A 20327-nucleotide genomic window follows, 5' to 3' on the forward strand; every position below is an offset into this window, starting at 1 on the left:
AAGAAGGAGAGCTCTTAATGGCTAAAGGCACTAATGTAACTCATGTCAGTGCTTATTATCACTACTAGGTGTTTCAGTAACTTTCTTTGACTAAAGAAATGAGTGAAGACAGTGTTAAGATCTTTAACTGAAAAGGCAGTGAATTATTATGCTCATGTAAGGGAATTATTATAAAGGGTCATGTTTGAGATTGGTCCTCCATCTGCATGATGCACTGAGAATGATCAATGAGAAAATATGCAGGTCTTAATGAAAAGTATGATTGCTATGCTTTCTACACAACTTAACTTTTACCCCTGCTGACTCTGACAGTCACAAAGATCAAATCTTTTCAAATTTCTTTCAATGCAGTGTCAGGAAAACCTAATTTATGTTTTGAATCTCTGCAAAATTGTTCATTATGCAAATCCTATTTTGTGAAATAGATGTGAGAGTGACAGAATTGATTGAGGCTGAAAGGCAAAAGAGGCTATAAGTTATGAGAGATAATGCACTAGAGTGAAAAGAAGAATATTTCTATTCAGGTGCTGCTGGAAAAGTATTTAAAAGTCCAAGTTCATGTTTTTGTTTCTCAGCTTTGTGCCTTACTCATCAGAAAATAAAGTAGCATATAAAACCCTTTTATACTAAACACAGCCATTTAAACCCCTTTCAGCTGTAGGAAGATACTAAAATCTAGTGTCTGCAGTACCTCTGCTCAGCTTAATAGTGTATGACTGTACTGCAGCGTTGCTACTTCATAACTCTTCCCTGGATCATCTCTTGTCAGTCAATTTGCTCCAAATGCTAGTGCAAATTTGCTGATACAAGGGCTGCCTTCAGCCCTTTAATCAGATAAAGCTGCTATTAACAAAAGATGGCAGCAAGGCTCATTTTATTGCAAGGCTCCTACTACATGTGTTCATATTTCCTCGAGTATGGCAACCATTGACCTTGGCAGTCTGGATTGATTCATCCGGTTCAAGGATCACTTAGCTTCTGTGCTGAGTGATGGTAGCTTGGCTAACTGCAGCCTTTTTCATTTCCTGTTGATTTAATAGTGTTTCTTATTTTATAGATTATCATAGCATTGAATTATAAGTTTGGATCCTAATTCAATTTCAGCCTCTCTCAAAGCCCTTTCCAGAACACTGTTAATCAAGGAAAAGCTCTGGTCTCTGGTTTATTTCCCAACATACCATAAATACAGGTATTAAAGAAAACATGCATATGCATATGCACATTAGAGGGAAAGAGAAGTCACGTATAGTATAAAATAGTAAGTTCCTCACTAGATTTCATTCATTCTTTTACAGACAGGGAACCTTTGGCTTTTAGGAATTCTATGTGCCTAAATAGAAATTTTTAATATATACCGTAATCCAAAGCCAAAACTTAAAATTTGACACGGAGTAAATTCTATAAAATATATTAATGGATATGGCTATGAGAACAAAATCAGGAAATGAGAGACAAATACTAATTGAGAGTATATGTTCAAGATTATTTTCACCATTATTAAGTCTGGGTTTTGTGGGGATTTTTCCCACGATTATTTTCTGACATTACAGGATTTAAAAATTAACATCAGGGAAACATCCTCAGAACTGATAAATATTTTAAAAATACAGAGAATTGTTTTCCCAAGGCATAACAATCTAATTTCAAGCATAAACTCTAATAATGAGACAAGCACAGGAAAATTGGTAGGATAATAGAAAAAGCTCATGCGGTTACTCAGTTAAGAGTCTGCCTGTACCAATATGCTGGAATGAATATTAACTTCTTATCGGTTTTCTGAGTTCCAAATACAGTTTTGGCTGAAACAAAAAAATAAAAATAAAAAAAAAATACAGGATGTAACTAAAATGCCACTATTATTCTTTTTTAAGTAAATATATGCAATAGCTTTCAGTGCAAGTTACCGTACCTGAGCTACATGTAAGTGAAGCTATATGCAAATGAAATAGTTCAGGCACTCACTGCAGAGTAGCTGCAGCAGCATGCAGCTCCTTACAAGCTAATTTATCCAGTTTCTTGGCACGGATGCTGAGCTGAATGCAGACGGGTACTTGGCACAGTGTGCTCTGCAGCACCACGACCTCCAAAAGGGTGGGGCACCGCCGCACAGCTCACGGATCTGCTCACGCTGTGAGCCTCCCTCTGGAGCCACCAAGTGCTCTCTGAGGCCACCCGGTCTCACCTGTGTGCAACAGAGTGAGGTCTGCCACTTGCACCACCAGGAGAGCCATGGCTGAGACACTACAGCTGCTTATGGAAACAAGGGTGCAATTCTTTCTCCGTGGTCTATCTTTTCTGACCTGACACAGGACTCGTATTTCGACTTCTTAGCTACCGTGAATGATATTTAAGTTTCAAAGCTTGCTTTGGCTGACCCAAAGTCAAAGGAGTACTCTGTTAATGAAGCTTTTGGAAAGCTTGCCTGTTCCATACTTCAGTGATTCCTAGCACCTGCCTTTTGTTCCACTGGGCTTCCATGTTTTGATTGATTTTTTTAAAATTTTTTTTTTCTGATACACTCAGCCTACCACTTCTCTCAAATCAGCCATTTTACAGATTTCTGTCCTTTATCGGTCATCCCATCCATCTGTCTTCCTCTAGTAATTTTCAGACTACAGGACTTCAGTAACATTTTCTAGCATATCATTTCTCCCTGGAGCCTCTCTAGGCTACTCCATAAAACTGTCTTACTTATGTCTCACATCGGTGCCCCCAGCTTCATGCCATGCATCAGTGGCCTCCAGCTCATTGCTCTGCATCACTGCCCTTCCAGCCCATACTCATGGATATTGGCCCACATTTTAATTAGGATAAACCTGAAGCAAAACAAGAAATCTATGAAGTAAAAATGTAAATTATGTTCACTGAGTTGCAGGTGCTATAATTTTATCTTAATGAACATTTGGTATATAAAGGACTTTACAAAGCATAAACAATTCTGCTTCAAAAATTCTTGTTGTGGGCTTTATTAACTTTTGGACAACAGTTTAATTTTGGACCTAAAGAGAACAGACATCCTGTCATCCAAGACTGCTTTCCCAAGCCAATAATACACTCCTGTTTTGAATGATAACTCAGTGTCGTAACAGTGTTTTTCAACACCTCCTGCCCTGTTCACAATAAAATATGAAGAATTAAAGTGAAAAATACACAAGGATGCTTTCCCATTTTCTAGTGCTGAAGGACATTAGTAAGGTGTTATGAGATAAAAGCATACCTAAATTTTTTGTGATACTGTCTAGCAAGGGAAAAGAAAGAAAGCTGGAAGTTTGTCCTAAAGTGAAAACATCCACAGGAAAAAATAATTAGATTCATTACCCTGGAAAGTCAAGGTAGGTTATACATTTTAAGTCATGTTTCGCTTCTTTTGGATAGTTAAATTCCTGTTAATCCTTATGTATGAGCCTAATAATTCCCGAACTTTACATCATTTTCGGGTTGGTGCTGTTTGCTTCAGCAAAATACGAAATGTGCATATCTTTTATTTGTTCTCTAGGAGGTTTATAAAGCATTATATTAATTATGATGGACTTAGATAATCTTTTTTTGTTCTATAGATAAGGGAGGAAAATTATGTGAAGTGAGGGTCAAGCACTTAGACCTTATGTCAATCAAAGTTGTAGTAGTTGTCTTAATTTCACTATTCCTACAGATATAAAATAGAAGTAATTTCTATAATGGTTTCATTAATAATTCTAGAGTAAAATACATGGAAGGGAGAAGAAATATCTCTAATATTAAAGCAATTGTTTACATTCTTTGGATGTTTTCAATGTTTAAAATAGTTAGCTAACTGAAAGCAAGAATACTCAGAAGCTAAGAAGAATTAGTGTATTTAATCAGGTCCTATGCACAAATATATCAATTATAAACTTAGTGTAATAGTGCTGCAGCTACCCAGCCCATTAGTGTGAACAGGATATAAATCAAATCAACACAAGTCATGGATGGCTGTCTTAGCAAATCTGCCTTCTACCTACCCCATTCCACAATCTCCATCTTGCATCCAAATGTACAGACAAGTTAATCAAGAGATCACAGGGAAAGATTCCTGTGAGGCTGTCTGTGCTGCAGGGTGAAAGACTGTTCTGTCTGCAGAACATGCAGTGCTACACACGAGTGAGAGCAGGGTCAGCTCAGTTACAATCACCCAAGCAGCATTTTGCAGTCTTGTCTGTCTCTGCAGTGCTAAGCTAATGAGTCTGAAAAATAACCACCTAATTTTAAGCCAAAGAGGCAGCAAGTACTCAAATATTTCTATGCTGTGACTGCATCAGGTTTGAAATGAAAGACGTCTGTGGACTCATTATGTACACGAGGTACTGGAAACAATATTGGTCCTACGTGATACAAGCCCACAGAGTTTTCAGTGTCTCCTTGAGGGGAGGAGGTCAGGAGGAATAGAGTAGCAGACAGTACCTTTTAAAGTTTGGGTCATTTTTCTGACACTAATTAGGAATGAAACTCTTTTATTTCACACCAGATTCTAGCTCGCTTCATTCTGGATATTCAAGTCTGCTTTTAAAGATATAAGACTCATCAGGGGAAAAAAAAGAAAAATAATGTCATAAAGGGACTTAATTTGTCAAACATGCAGTTGATCTTTTCATCAGCCTTTCAGATTCATAAAAGCATTGAAATGAGTGACTTTAAAGTTTAAAAATTGAAAGGATGGTGTACAGAAGTTAAGCAGACTGGAATATTTCATTTTTGTCATCTCAGTCACACCATATAGAACAGCTGAAAAAGGTTGTATCTCATCACAGCAATGAAAAATTTTGTCCAGCTGAAACACATACTGTATCTAAACAAGACAATTGAAAAAGTCAGTCCTGTTATTTTACATTTATTCCAAAACTTTCAGTGAGAACTATATGCAAAATTTTCCCACCATCCGGTGAATGAAAAGGAAAAACAAGGATTCTTAGCAGTGACTTTCCAACATTGTCCCACTCTGTAGACTGGGATTTTGACCAGGATCCTGTGGTCAATATACATCCTAAACACATGGAAATTGAGAGACAGAAAACATAGCTGGCATAACGCTTTTTTTTTAACATCACCATAGCTTTATGTCAAATTCTCAATTTTCACCTAGTTTTGTTCTTTATTTTCTATCTCTGACCTCCTTTGATTCTCTTGCTTTCTAACTTCTTTCTCAAATTTCAGTGTTTGCTCTCTGCAGTGAATAACACATTCTTCTCACTTAGACTTGCATCCTCCTGCCAACTCCAACCCCCTCCCCAATCAGCCTATGTTGAGAAAAAAGTGTGTCTTTTACTCTAATGGTGTTTAGTATCATTAGCCAGGCATCATTCATTACTCAAATCTAACCTTATTTTCTGCTTCAGTGATGGTAGTTCTCAATTAATTTAGCAGGTTTTAGACAAAATAGATGACACATTAATGTGTCCTTTTATTTTTCCTGACAGAGTAAACTAGCATCTGTCTGAATAGTAATCATAGAGAAAATGTAATTTTAGAGTAAAACCAAAATCTTTGTTGTAAGAAAGAAAAACACACAAAACAAAACAAATTGAAGCTCCCCCATTCTCTTTAAAAATGTGTTATGGAATTTCACACATATTGTTTACTTTTTAAAGAGGAAAGGAAGGAACAATACACAGCCTTAAGGTCACACACAAAAGAGCGTAACATTAATATGAGCATGCGATGATCAGTTTGGACATTGTGTTTAGATGAAAGGTTCAGGACATTCTGAATCCTTTCTTTGATGCTATCTAATAGAGACACCTAAGGAAAATACATAAACCAGGAACACATCCAGAGATACTTCCCACTATGTCCTCCCAGCTTTGAGCAGTCCATATTTCCTGGCGTGGATGTGGCCTTCTTGTGTTTTTAGAGTCTTAGACGACTTGGCCTTACTGGTGTTTTGAACACATATTTATTTAGCATCTGCAGTGTCTCATGTCAGAGTTGCAGCACTTTGCAGCTGGCTATCACTGCATCTTACCCGTGCTCAGTGTGGAGTACTTCCTTATGTTGCTTTGATTCTGCTGTCTGATAATTTCAATTTGTAGCCTTCTTTCTCAAATTAAAAAAAAAAAAAAAAACCAAAACAATTGTTTCTAATCATTCTCTCTATATTGTTCATGATGTATAGATTTCTACCATACCTCATTTAGTAATTTATTTACCAGACTGAAGATGCCTGAATATTTCACCACACATTTCACACCAGTGTGTAATTTCTCTTTCATTCCTCTCCATCATCTCCCTCCATATCTTTTCTAGCTCTATCATTCCACAAACAGTATGCTTCTAGGTCTGAGATGGGCAGTAATGACAAAGAAATGAACAGTATTTCAGCTATAATAACATTTTCTATCTCACTCCTTGTAAATGCTACCTTTTTCTTTGTTAAATATCACACAGAAACAAATTGATCTTGTTATAGAACAGAAAAATGAAACTGACAAATATCTTTCCTGAGTGCACAGCCCTTCCCTAAAACAGGGATTTCCACAGATTTTTGCGTTTCCACAGATTTCAGTTTTGTCTCTGGACACTGAATGTCATCTGTCATTTTATTGTCTCAGTATCATGAATACACCAGCAGTTCTACAGTCTTATGTTGCAGTTTATCAGCATTGGCACAGTCACTTTTCTTTTTTTCCAGATTCTTTACAAATATGCCAAACATTGTAGGCCTTGACACTTGAACCTTGCCATATCAAATATCCTTTTTTTAAATGAAAAGAACCAACAGCATCAAAATAAAATATAAGGACACACCAAGATATAAACAAAAATAGATTCTTTGTTAAATACATTGGTTATTCTGGGGCAAATGGACCAATATAAATATATATAATGTACCAGCCATTGTCAAACAAATTGAACTTCATCAGCTCTATGAACAGCCTGAATAGGTTAATCTCCCAATTACAAAGATGGATTCATGGCAAAGCATGCTTGAACCATCATTAAAATGAATCCATTTAGAAAAAAAATATTAAAAATTACCTGATGTAAGGGCTGTCCATCAAAACAGCTCTTCCACCAGTACCTTCAGAGACCACATCCAGGCTCCAAAAAAAACTCAGATGATTTGGCTTTTTTCTTGTAAAACATGGAGAGTAAGTCTAAGGTGGTTTCTAAGGAAACGAAGATAGTAGCCATAAAGGTCTCTGTAAATCAAAATCTGCAGCTGGTAGGAAAACTAGGGTTTGAAGCATAACTGAGTGAAATAATGAGTGTATATATTCCTTCATATCTTGTTGATAGTTGTAGTTTCATTTGTCTCTGTTACTAGAGACTAAGGCTGAGAGAGAGACGTGTATATTAAGTATTTTTCCGGGGATGTAAAGTATTTTCTATGGACACTGCATTCTCTTCTTAGGATCTGCTTATTCTTTCTTGTACAGTCAACTATCTTTAAAAGCTTCTCTCCTGAGACTTCCCAAACACTTTCTCTGTCTCCAAACCCACAAGATGTGAGCTGCTGCAGGAACACCTTGGTTTACAGTCAAGCTCTGAAAGAGAAGAAAGAAACTAAGTTTCATAAGGAAAATAGGTGAAGCCAAGTATCAAATTCATGCTCATGGCACAGAAGTTCTCAAAGGACAAAAAGATAACTCATGTGATAGCTTGCAAAGGAAGTTCAAAGAAGACCATTCATTTCTACTTCATTAAGATTATGCTTACAAGGAAATTACCTATATAAAGCTAGCAATGGTTAACAATATGAAATGCTGTGTACAGTTCAAGAAAATCTAACCTTAACAGCAACTTCATAAAAAAAGGAAAGAGCCTGTCAGCATTGTCTTCATATATTGTCTTCGTGCTCAAGATCAGGCTGAAAATAATCCAGGAAGTGGGGGGAAAAAAATGGGTGTGAGTAAGACACTAATTATGGGGTTTTCTGAAGGTCATTATGTATTTTCCAGTTTATGCCTTTAGCTAGGTTTGATCTTTTAGCTGTCCAAGAAGACACAAGAATATTTAATGACATGTAAGTAAACTGAATTGGTAATATTTACCTATGTAACCATTAAAATAAGATAAACTTCTTTTGAAGATATAGTCTTTATTACAAAACTTGAGAGCTCTAATCTGGAAAACAGACCTCTTACCACGTCCTTTGTAAATCCTTTCAACCATTATAATTAAAATGTTCTAAAATTAAATTCAAATACCTGGTTTCAATTGTGAAACCTATGTTCATCCAATTTAATTAGCTGGAGAAATATGAATATTTATATATTTCATATATCGGTTTTACAGTTCAATCAACAGAAATTACAGGTCTGTGTTACCTTATCATTAGAAATCTTTTGCGTGTTTCAAGTTTTCCCATTACATTACCTCTGTTATGTAGCAAGACCTCACACTTTTTGATATAAAAGGTGAATATATTTTATTGTATTTACCTATAAAGTAGCATATAGATTATTTTAAAAAGCAACAGTTTTTTTTTGTCTCAGGAGTGTGTGACAGGGTCAGAGCAAGCTGGTCATTTGTCTTAGTTTCCTTATAATGTAAGTAACAGGTGATCTTGGACATAGTTAAATGTTGGAAGGTCTTTGAAGTGTAGAGATATCTCTGACTCCTTAGGTAGTCCTAAACAAGTTGTAGTTTGTACTGTTGCAGAGATGTAGCTGAAATAAACTTGCAGGAGAAGCAAAATTTAACTCTAAATAAATAAGGCTCTTTCTTCTCATCAAGTGTGGTTCATAGAGCCTGTCAGCAACTGAAGATGCTTTTCTATTAAAAGGAACTCAACTAAATCACAGCTTGACTCCTCATTTAATGTGGCTATTAAACACAATACCAAGTTGCCAGAGCATCCATTTTTTTCTCACCAAATTAGATTCACAGTTTTGAAAAGAGAAAACAGTAAAAGGTAAATATGTAGCTTAAATTTTGTCTCAGTTTGAAGGTTGAATACCTCACTAAAGAAGTTTTCAGCTGACTTGCCTGTGATGATATCCGCTCCTACCTACTTATATTTGATTAAGACAAGGGAATTACTTTGCCCTACCAAACACTGTATTAGACCCCTCCAAAAATAATTCTGTGGATTTTTCATTACACAGAGATAATTTTTTAAAACTTATATTTCCATCCTTTTTTATTACTGTATTAATTCATTTAGATTTAAAATAATAAAGAAGCCCTTTCAGAGGATCTAGATGATCTATTATAACATTCATAATATGAAAATTCAGAAATACATTAAAGCAATACTTTCAAAAATAAATCCATGAATATGTTTCAACTCCCTTCTCTTTTACCTCTGAATGTTCTCTTGTCCTTCTTTCTCTCTGCTCCCTGCTTCACGAGACATTATCCTCATCTGAGTATTTTCAGCTTCCCAGAGTTCAAATACAAAGTTGTTTTAAAGTTACTTAATTTTATTCTGATAAAATTCATTGTTATACGTTGTTATAAATATAAGATTTTTTTTTTTTTTGACGAAGATAGAACACAAGGAAAATTAATAATATTTGGAGAGTTTATGTTTTACCACTCGCTTTTAACTTTAGCAAAATACAAAAGAAAAAGTTTCCAAGTGAGAAATGAGGAGACCTCAGAATATCCAAAAAATTGCTTCAGTTTTGTCATTTTGAAAGATTATTTAAGATCATGGAAATGAAGCAAGAAAGTCCAAGAAGAAGCACTTTGACAAACAAGTAATCTTGTATTATCTGTTATGTAAGAATTCAGAACAGTGAGAAAGAAAGAGCAGGTTATTCTGCCAAACAGAAGTATTCAATACACTAGTTAATTTAATATACATACCTCACACTCCTTCTTTCACCTTTTATAAAACAATCAATGCCCATAAGAAACAGAAAAAAAATAAGAAATTCCAAAAACCTCTTAAAACAGACAAACAACAAAAATAAAACCTCACAGAATATTATGTATTTTGTGTGTTTTAAATGGTAACATGATCTTGCAGACTGTCTGTTGAATGATCTTTTCATTCACTCATCCAGCACACATTTTGCATTTAATCTCTATTTAGGAAATAGAGAAATAGTCATCACCTTTATAACAATAAAAGTTATAATTCACACAACCCTAGGTGAATTCAATGTTTGTACCATATGATTATCAGTCCCACCCTTTTCTAAAACTGACTCTTCTGCAGCCCTTCTGGGATTTTTTTTTCTCATTCTAGAAATACAGACACATTTTCATGATTATTATCATATTCAAAGTAATTCAGTAAATATTATCATGGTCCTTGTCTCCAAATATCAGGAAATGGTAAACAACTGTAAAAACAAGTATCATTCTCTACTACTAGTAATATGAAAGAAAAAAAAAAAACAAACAACAAAACACAAGAGTTCCTTCAAATATATTTTAGTTCTAATCACATTTAAAAAAAAAAAAAAAAAAGAACAAAACAAATACCCTCTATTCCTAATAATAGAGTTTCATCATAAAACATCCCTGTAAAAACTATTTAATTTTCCACTACAGGGAGGGAGGATTTGATCTCTTATTAAACATTTTATGGAAAAGTCTAAAAGTGCTTTCAATTATTTATCTGAATTGAAATCTAGGCCTGGGAAACTGCTGGCATTACACACACACACATAATATTATCAGCCCACTGAGTGCTATTAGGTCATAAAATGCTGCTGTAGCAACATCTCTGTTACAGCTGCTGGTGCTCATGCAACTTTTACTACAGTTATAAAGCCATTTATTACATTTTCTTTATGATGCTAATGCATTGCGGTCTGTTATTTTATTGTTCCCACTGTGATAAAGACTGAAATGTATGATAGTGTGGAAAAAATACAAACCTAATAACATACCCTGCTGCATTAAAAATCTCTTAGATAAGCTTAAGAGACTCATAAAAATATTAACAGGGGATACCAAAAGGGAAATATTTGCTAGGGCATTTTCTTTCATTTATTTTATTGTTCCCCACAGAAAATTTTTTAATTGTGCTTTGTCAAAATATACAAAGGATAATATGAATGTGACTTCTTTTCTTAAATATAATGCCATCATTGTGGAAAGATATAATTTGCAGTATGCTATGAGGAAACATGACTAAATAAGATCTAAATAATCACTGAAAAGTAGAAAAGTCATTAAAAATAATCATTCCCTTATACACAGAGGTACATAGCAGCAGATAATTACAATTTGTTCAAATTGTCTACATTTACCTATTCATTTATCATAATTTTCCTTCAAGAAATGCTGTTTCTTTTGTGGAACAATCAATTCACCTAATTAACTATTAACCTGGTGCTAAGGCTCATTTAGAGATTCACCCACCAACACTATAATAATTGAAATGAAAATTCATTACGGTTCAACTAAGGTGGAATCTTTAGGTTATGATTTGGATATTCTTCTGGATGTGGATTATAGCTAGTTTTCAACAAGTGGAGGAGGAATAATTGCTTCAATATTTCGATAGCTGAAAGACTGCATATGGAAGGCAGTATCTTATAAGAGGGTTCTAACAGTAGATTCCTGTATTTACAAAATCTATTTTTTTTTCCCTTAAAACAATCACAGATCATTCTGAAACACACTGTGTCCCAGAAATAACAGCATTTCTTCTTAAAATGTACATGTTAAAAAGAGGATTGTGACATGGATTTTAAATACTAACTCTCCAACAACTTTTCACAGAACACAAGCGTCCAGATAATATTTGTAGTTTTGCAATGAACATTATTATCACAACTCTAGGAAAAAAAAAAATAGGGGAAAAAACCCTAGGAAAAAGGAAAAATTTCCTTTTTTCCATTGCCTTTTCTAATGTTTGTAAACTTTCAAATTTAATCTACGGTGGCCAAAGAATAAATGTTTTAAAATCTAGCTCTGAAAATATCTGATCTTGCTATCTCATTCTTGACTGTGTCAACTGAGAAGAAATTTTAATGGCATCCCACATAGTTTTGAGATAAAAAACACATTTATTGACCAACACACTCTCTTCTGTAAATATCTGGCTGTGAGTCACCTTTTTCAACAGATGCACTCACAGCTGCTCCATGTTGTTATAACTTGGTCATTTTACAGTGAGTCCTATCATTAAAAGTGTCAGACACAGACTATGATAACTCACAGAACAAAAAAAGGCAAGAAGAAATTTTTTATAAATTATGAAAAGAAAAAGTGATGGTGCAAAAGCAAGCACATTAAAGTTTAATAATTATCTGGTTCTGTTTTGAAGATGCACAACATGAAAAGCTCTTATAGCAGGAAAGCTGTTACACAAATATTTCAGGTTTATTTTTTAAAATATTTCTGTACTAAGCAAAATAACAGAAGGATATTTTCTGTGTTGTGAAGTACTTAGACTGTTAAACTGTTAATATATTACCTGAAAGGATGACTGCTAAGAAGTAATAATTTAGCAAGATTCACCCGAGGGTGCAGTCATTACATTATAAAGCAGTATTGAAGAATGTTGTGAGAAATAAATAAATCAGCCATCAAAAAGACATCAGCAGGAAGATCCAGTGGCTGAAGTAAAAAAAAAAACAAACAACAAAAAAAAACAGAGAATAAAGGAGAAAGTGGCAAGTCAGTAATAATATACCTGAACAAATAAAGAGTTGAAACTACCTACTGTGATAGTTAGAAACTGAGCTATTGAGATAATCAGCAAAGATAACGACAGAGAGTCAGCAATATTTGGAATTTATCTTTGGATATTTTTCTGCTCATTTTATAAAGACTGGAAATATGATGACTAATCTTTTCTTTTTTTTTTTTTTTTTTCTAAATATATAGTACTAAAGTAAAAGTAGAGCTTCTATCTGCTTCAGGAAGAGACCAAGAAAGAAGGAATGCACCTTAGAAGGAACACAAAAAGGCACATGATGAAAGCTAGAGGCTTAAAACCCATAAATTATTTGTGTATGATCCGTAAGAAATTTCTGATATTCATCAGTCAGGTTTTTTTTGATATAATGGTGTTTATTCAGTACTGAAATTATGAGAAGAATGGTTGAAGGTTGTCAGAGAGTGGGAAACAGTGAAGAATTATTTTATGGTGACAAAGATGTATTGAAGAATGTGAAAAAGCTTTCATGTATGTTGGGTAGATTATATGAAGCTATATATTAGTGTGTCATGACTGAATTTTAAGAGTGCCTGAAATGATGAAGATTTATGGAGTGTTTGTGGTATTTATATGCAATAGCTAAGATATAGCTTTGCTTTAAGGATAACAGTAAAATGCCAGATGAAGGAAGATAAAGATATGAATTTCCCAAGATGTTCCCTGTTATTCTAGTTCTTTCTTTCCCCTCTCTCTTTCAGGTGTTTTGAGGCATCCAAAGGAAAGCTACCCTAATGGCTGCTAAGTGGGAAGCTTATGCCACTATTTTCTGCATAGATGGACAGAAATTATGATGCCACAGTGAAATGTATGTTGATTCAATAATCAAATTTTTATCTACTTTTGAAAGAGAAAAGAGCAACCTTCAGGTTGAGCCACGTGCTTATCTTGTCATGGTCAGAGAAACTGTAGAAAATTTAATGTAGTAAAAGTACAAAAAGGTGTAGTAGAGCATCAATTTGGGAACTGAAAGCTTTTAGGAGTTCTTGAGAAAGAAAAGGCTTCCAGACTACAGAAAATAAAATGTAAAAACTTCAGAAAGGTTGCTTGAGGAGTTATAGAGTCTGTTGGAAACAAAGACAAGCTAGGAAAATACATTTCAGTCATGCAATGTATGTTTGAATGCAGTTTCCTACTATCCCATCCAATTCCATTGTTCACAGTAAGTTATAGAGAAAGCAGGCCAGGAAAAAGCATCATCTAAGGAAGAGGCCTGATAATTAATAAGGGTACTCTAGAACAAAAGTATTTAATTGTAGAAAAGCATATCAGATTGAACTTGGACCTGTTTCCAAAACTAAAGGATGAATTTAGTCCTACTGCGAGCACTCATTAGACACATAGCAAGAAGACGTACACAGACATAAACTCATGGACAAAAGACCTGCATCATTTCCTGTGGGAAAAATTACACAGACATTATACCTAATTATAAAAGGACTGTCATCACAGGACTGAGAAGAGAAACTGAGTTTTATGGCTGTGCAGAAAAAAAAGATACTCTGCTAGAACATATTGCTACAGATGGTAGGAAAGTTGTCAGTCCAGAGTGCAGGATACATATAGGCCAAGCCCTGGGGACAATTAGTCTTACTGTAATTGGATTTACCGACAAAGAAACCTCCTATACAGCATAAGCTGTCATTTTATTAAAATAAAAGTAATGTAAGCCAATAATTAGGAGTTTTAGAAACACTGCAACAGTGAGATTCACAAGTGGGTTGCTATGAGCTAAAATAGAGCAGCTGGAGAGACAAGCAGACCCTTATATCTGGTTGGGTTAGAACGCCCAGAACAATCCCAAACCTGAGATGTCAAAAAGGGTTGCAACAATAACACAAAATGAAAAATGTCTTGACCAACAAGAATATTTGTAAAATTATGTGAAATACTCACGTTTATTTTGGAACAGAGGATCATTCACAGAGGCAGGACAAAGTCTTTTCTTTCCCCTTCCAAAGGCCTGATCATCCTTGGGTATGTCATACCGTAATAGCAGTGTCATACTGAGTCCTTTCTGTTGAAGCTGTTACTGTTTATTTTCTGCAGTCACTGAAAAAAGGACTTGAATTTATAATAACTCATTCAATACCTCAGCTAACACCTAATTAGCTTGTTTTGCAGCATTGTCTCACTCCTCTGGCTAATGAATTATAATAGTTTTTCAAAGCCCAGCAAAAAATTTTTTATGCACTTTATACAATATAAAGCAACACTGATAAAAATGTTGAAAGACATTTTTGGTAGGATACCCATTTGACTGATTTTAGGGTATTCTAGAAGGTGGTACAATAAAGCTCAATCCTTTTCTTCAAAACAGGGGTTTGGCTCTCTTGTGGTGCAGACAACTCATCTAATTATGGCCTTTGAAGAGAAGCATATCTGTCCTCATCCAATTCTTCCTTTTCCCTCACAGGATTTCCCAGCTCTTTTTCTATTTCTTAGTCATTGACTTCTAAGACATGAAATCACAAGTGCATATACAGTGTACTCTTATCACACTCCTGACTCAGGCAGTCCAAAAGAGATAAAATGAGAAAATGCCTTATTTTTACATCCCCTGCAGACTAAGGATACAGCAAAAGCCAGGTAATTAAAGATTTAGGCAGCTTTATACATGTCCTGGCAGAAAATTCATTCTTGAGGGACTTTGGACACCACAAAGGAAATGCAGCAGCTGAAAGGGGATTTTTTGCATGCCAGTGATTCTTAATTTGGAGTTAGTAACCTAATTGCCTCTTTAAGAATCTAAGTCTCTGTAGTGAACCTTCACCTAATACCTTGTTGTTCACAATAAAATCAACAGCCCTGAGGTAACTCCCATTTTACTATCCCCCGTAAGACTGTTTTAAATGTTGTAATATATGGAACTTTAATGAATTTTCCTGCTAGTCTAACAAGCTGGAGCTAGTATCACAGCACTAATATTTCTGTATAGCAGATATCACAGTTGGGTCCATTGGCTTTTATGAACAGCTGATCTCTCATTTACCAGCCTCTAACAACATTATGCTTTGTTATTGTTATCACATGTTAGGTATCATATTCAGCAGTGAGCTTTTTATGAAACTGGGAAGTCAGCACTTTTCTAAGCACTAGTGGAACAACTTATTTCTCATGCAAAACTTTCAACTTGTTAGTATGCCTCTGTCATAGGCAAGAGCAGTGCTCACAAATTGAGAAGAGGATAGAAGGGACTGAGCCATGTCTTGTTAACAATACATTTAATACTCAGCAACATATTTTAAAAAGGAAAGAAAAAAAAAACAAGGCAGAAAAATATTTTCCATTTCCAGCACAGAAGAACCTCACCAAGACTTAAATCCCTTATATGAAAATAATTCCAGAAGCAGATGGTCGTATACAACTTTGATGGCCCTTCAGTTTCTTTATTGCAAATAAAATACTTGCTAGGTTTGGTAAAACAAAAGTAGAGCACAGCTGTCTTATTTGTGTATATTTTGACTAAGCACACATAATCAGTCTATAAATGATGTGGCACAGTTAAAATTAAAAAAAAAAAAAAATAATTACTCACAGAATGTCATTACTGAACATATGCCCCCAAACGAGTAGGCACCAGGTACCTGTCCTCTAGGGGCAATTCATCAAAGCAAAATAAAAGTGAACTACACTATACTTCTTTCTAATAAGAGGAGCAATCCTTCTGACATATAAAGAAGCCTAAAGCATGGAGGTATAATCAAAATTATAATTAACTGTCATAAGCCTTAAGCAATTGTAAAGCACTATCTGATTTATGAAACTTTGATCAGACTGTGATTAAATTATTTTTAGAGATATGCAGTATGTGTCAGATCTCAATTATCCAGAGCTATCTTACCTGCAGGGAACTCTTGTTCAATTCATATGACATGTTTTGTATGGAGTGGCTCTATAAAGAGAATTTTCTGTAAATTTCTTCTACAAAGATTCATTTTTTTCCAGGCGGCAAGTGGTCTGATGTTCTCATGTTATCTTGTTTGCTGTTCCTGAAGAGATATGAAAGACAAGACCACTATAACGAATGCTGTGTACAGGTTTTCTGGACTGGGAGAGATAAAAGCAGCTTTTTGAAAGGAAAACAAATGAGTTTTCAACCTGCAGATCCTGATTGCCTGCCCTATCCTTATTACTGAGATCAGTGAGCAACAGCCCTATCTCACATGGACAGAAGGACTGAAAAGGAATCTGAAAGGTCAAGAGTTGCCAAGTTGCATCAGCTAATATCCACCTTACACAATGGTGTAACTCTGACCTGTAACATGCCTTTCAGCACTCTTTAGACCTGGAAGATCTAAAATACATACAGAATGCATATACTCTTCACATACCATCTCAGACTTGTTTCACAACTTTCTTTCATCACTCAGTTTTTTTCCAGGGCCATATGTCTGCCTTTCTGACAGCCCCTCAGCCTCCTTTCCCTGTTTCTGGTTTTAAGCATGGTGGCTGCCCATGCAAATTCATGAGATTAATGTTGAGCTGGTCCCAGACAAAATTACTTCACATTAAAAAATTAGGACATATTTAATTCATGGGAGAAATTACAGAGGACCTTATTTTATTACTACGGGGCACGCTGTTTACATTTGTTTTGATTTCAAGATTTTTTTAAGTGAAAATGCTGATTTTGATGAAAAGTCATTGACTGCTTAGCATTAAATAATAGCACTTTTTTCAGGTAAGAATTTTAAATACGATGAACAATGTCATCTCAGAAGGTAGATTTATATGGAATAGACATGCAGAAAAGACTATACCTATAACCTCCCAACCTCTTGCTCCCGACCTTTATTGTATTCACAGCACAAAAGCAAAGTTTCCTGTTCTGCTCAAAAGCTAATTCCCCAGGTCATTTAGCTTCTAAAGTGAAGTTTACTTTATCACTTCACATATGGTAGACACTTTTTTTATGTTCTAGTCTTTAAATATATAGTTCTTCTATCAGTTCCAGTGCTACATACCATTTGAAGAAGAAAGAGCTACTGTGAATAAAAAAAACCAAACGAAAGCAAAAGAATAAACCAACATTTGTAAGACCATTTGCAAAAAATGGCAAAATTTGCAAAATTTGCAAAAATACTATTTTCAACGATCTATACTACTTTCCTGATTCTCTTGCATCTTCCCCAAACCCTAACTTCTTGTCAATATATTTTTTCTGGTGAATTCTCTGCACCTAAACTTGTTGGCATTAAAGTATTTAGTTGATTTAATTTTACTGCCAGAGCTCTGCCACTAAAACTCTCCTACTGATTTTTACTATATTTGCAAAAATGTGCTTTTGCCAGTATGTCCTATTTCAAAGAGCAATATATGCTAAAGTGTCAAGACTTGGTATATGTACAACTCTGCTAGGGCTTTATTGGCCTCACTGCATCGTAAAGTAGCTGGAAAATAACCAAAGTAGCTGAGAAAGCAAAAGCCATTAGGGAACATCTAATATGTCTTCTTTTTTACTTTATATAGTTACTGGTAACTAATCCTAATCATCATCTCCATTACCTTTTCTGGATTTTCATCCTTTATGAGCAGGTGCATCCTTCACCAGTTGGGAAAACAATGAGATCATGTTGCACATTTTCATGGAATCACAGAACCATAGAATGGGTTATGGGTTAGAAGGGACCTTAAATATCAGTTATTTCCAGCTAGATCAGACATTCCTAGGAATGCCATCCGCTAGAACGGGTTGCTCAAAGCCCCGTCCAACCCAGCCCTGAACACTTCCAAGACTAGGGCATGCACAATTTCTCCAGGCAATCTGTTCCAGTGCTTCAAGCCCTACAGTAAAGAATTTCTGTCTAATATCTATTCTAAACCTACTCTCTTCCATTTTAAAGGTATTTCCCCTTATCCTATCCCTGCCCACCCTCGTCTTAAGTTCCACTCCAGCTCTCTTGTTGGACCCCTTCAGCTACTGGAGGGCTAATAAGGTCTCTCTGGTACTTTCTCTTCTCCAAGGTGAGCAGGCCCATCTCTCTCATCCTCTTTGCATTGGAGATGCGCTCCAGTCCTCATCTTCATGCCCCTCCTCTGGACTCCAACATCCTTCTTAATTTTCATAAAGTCAGTAAAGTTTTCCACTCTTCCAACAGTATTTCTTATTGGGATTCCAGAGACTGCAAGTCTGGGTTCTTGTGGGAAAAGGGAAAAGGGTAGCTGAGCAGTCTCACAAAGCCATCTACAGCATGGAGTCCGGGGTATTGCCATTATCAGGTCTGGTCAGTGGATGCCACAAGCCAGAGCCTATCCACAGCATCCCCCACTTAGCTGTGCACCCAGAACTTAACAATTTTCCAGCTGTTCTTACTGGCTTATCAACAGCAGGTTTTAGAAGTTTTGATGCCTCATTTCCTTTCGAAGGCAGTTTCTTTGCCTTCAAAGTACAGGAATCATTAATTAAGCATAGTGCCCTCTTGGACACCTTTGTCATTAATTATGAATGAGACCAGTCAAATTTCTATCCTCATAATAATGCCAAGATTAGATTAATATCAACTCTGAACTCTAGGATGCCCTCCAAAGTTCAGAAACAAAAGAGCAAGTAAGAAACAAGAAGTTTTAATGGAAAGGAGAGTTTTCTCTCTGAGTTGGCCTAAGGTGGATGATGACAGGTTTTTCAGAGCTTCATCTGTCTCAAAATGTGCTCTCACACTGAATAAGCTGCACTGGTTCATATGGGAGAAACACTGAATATTTATTAAATGAGTTTCTATTTTGTGACTTCCTGGCCTAATTTTTTTTGCTCCATAAGTTTTCTTTTACCAGTAGACAAAGAATCTGGTCACAGATCTACAGAACTATATTCAAGAATATGTAATATTGTTCTTTTAATGTAATATAAAATGTGATTTATCTATATCAATAGATTTCCAGTAGAAAACTCTGTACTTCAATGAACAATCAGGCAGTTTTCCAAATTTATTTACAGGTAAAAAATATAAATATAGAAAATTACAAAAGCTGATTATATTTCTCAACAGTAAGTTATGTCTTGCCATGGAAGGCTTCACTTTTCTGTCTCAGCCTTACTATCTGCACCAGGTCTGAAATTCTAGAGAAAGACAGATTGGAAAAGGAAGAGGGAGAGAGAAAATCCCAGTGCATACTTGATGTACTAACTCTGATCTATGCAACACTGCCTGCATTAAGGGCACTGGATGAACTGTCCTATTAGCTTCAGTTAGAAAGCCTAAAATGGTGATTTTCAGGGTCAACTGACTCACCTTGGTCATATTAATAAACTATTTTAATAAATATGAATTATGCATATAACTCCCAGATAAAATATATATTAAGATGCTACATGCAATAACCTTATCTCAGCTTTATAGTGACATGAGGCAATAACCATATGATTATGAAAAATACATTTTAAAGTTTGAAACTCCAGATTAGGTTTAGCTGGTTTTTAATGGCATATTTTTTTATTATATAGATAAATTTTTTCCCACTAGGTATTACTTTTAGACCAAATTAAGACTGTGTGGCGACTTTAATCTCACACTTCTGATTTTAAAATTATTAAATTCTTTTAAGGGTAACTTAAGTTAATATGGAAGCTTCGAATACTTACAATGGAAGTAATTGCAAACTTCTTGTAAAGTTTTACTTCTTTATATCATTGATACATTTCCTGCTTTAGGACTCTTATTGTCTCCTTACAGAATTAAAAAGTAGTTGAGAATGCATGCTAGTGTATGCTATCCCTAGCTGGGTGAAAATGGCAGTTATTAGAAAT

At 35.1% G+C, this 20327-nt stretch overlaps 1 long non-coding RNA gene across 5 annotated transcripts in view; it reads right to left on the bottom strand.

The window, feature by feature from the left end:
* Positions 1 to 2939: 2939 nt before the first annotated feature.
* LOC111928376 (uncharacterized) overlaps positions 2940 to 20327 on the bottom strand; it is a 119687-nt gene continuing 102299 nt past the window's right edge. For 2 of the 5 annotated variants that reach the window (XR_015287583.1, XR_015287586.1), the window contains 3 exons: positions 16425 to 16572; positions 14477 to 14632; positions 2940 to 7499 (listed from right to left, as the gene is read on the bottom strand). This is a non-coding gene — a long non-coding RNA (uncharacterized LOC111928376). Of the gene's footprint in view, positions 7500 to 14476; positions 14633 to 16424; positions 16573 to 18088; positions 18721 to 20327 lie in introns of all 5 variants that reach the window. The other 3 variants (XR_015287585.1, XR_015287587.1, XR_015287584.1) reach the window with 3 other exon arrangements.

This window comes from Cyanistes caeruleus, chromosome 5 (genome assembly GCF_971803275.1).
Source record: "Cyanistes caeruleus chromosome 5, bCyaCae1.hap1.1, whole genome shotgun sequence".
In the NCBI taxonomy this organism is placed as follows: domain Eukaryota; kingdom Metazoa; phylum Chordata; class Aves; order Passeriformes; family Paridae; genus Cyanistes; species Cyanistes caeruleus.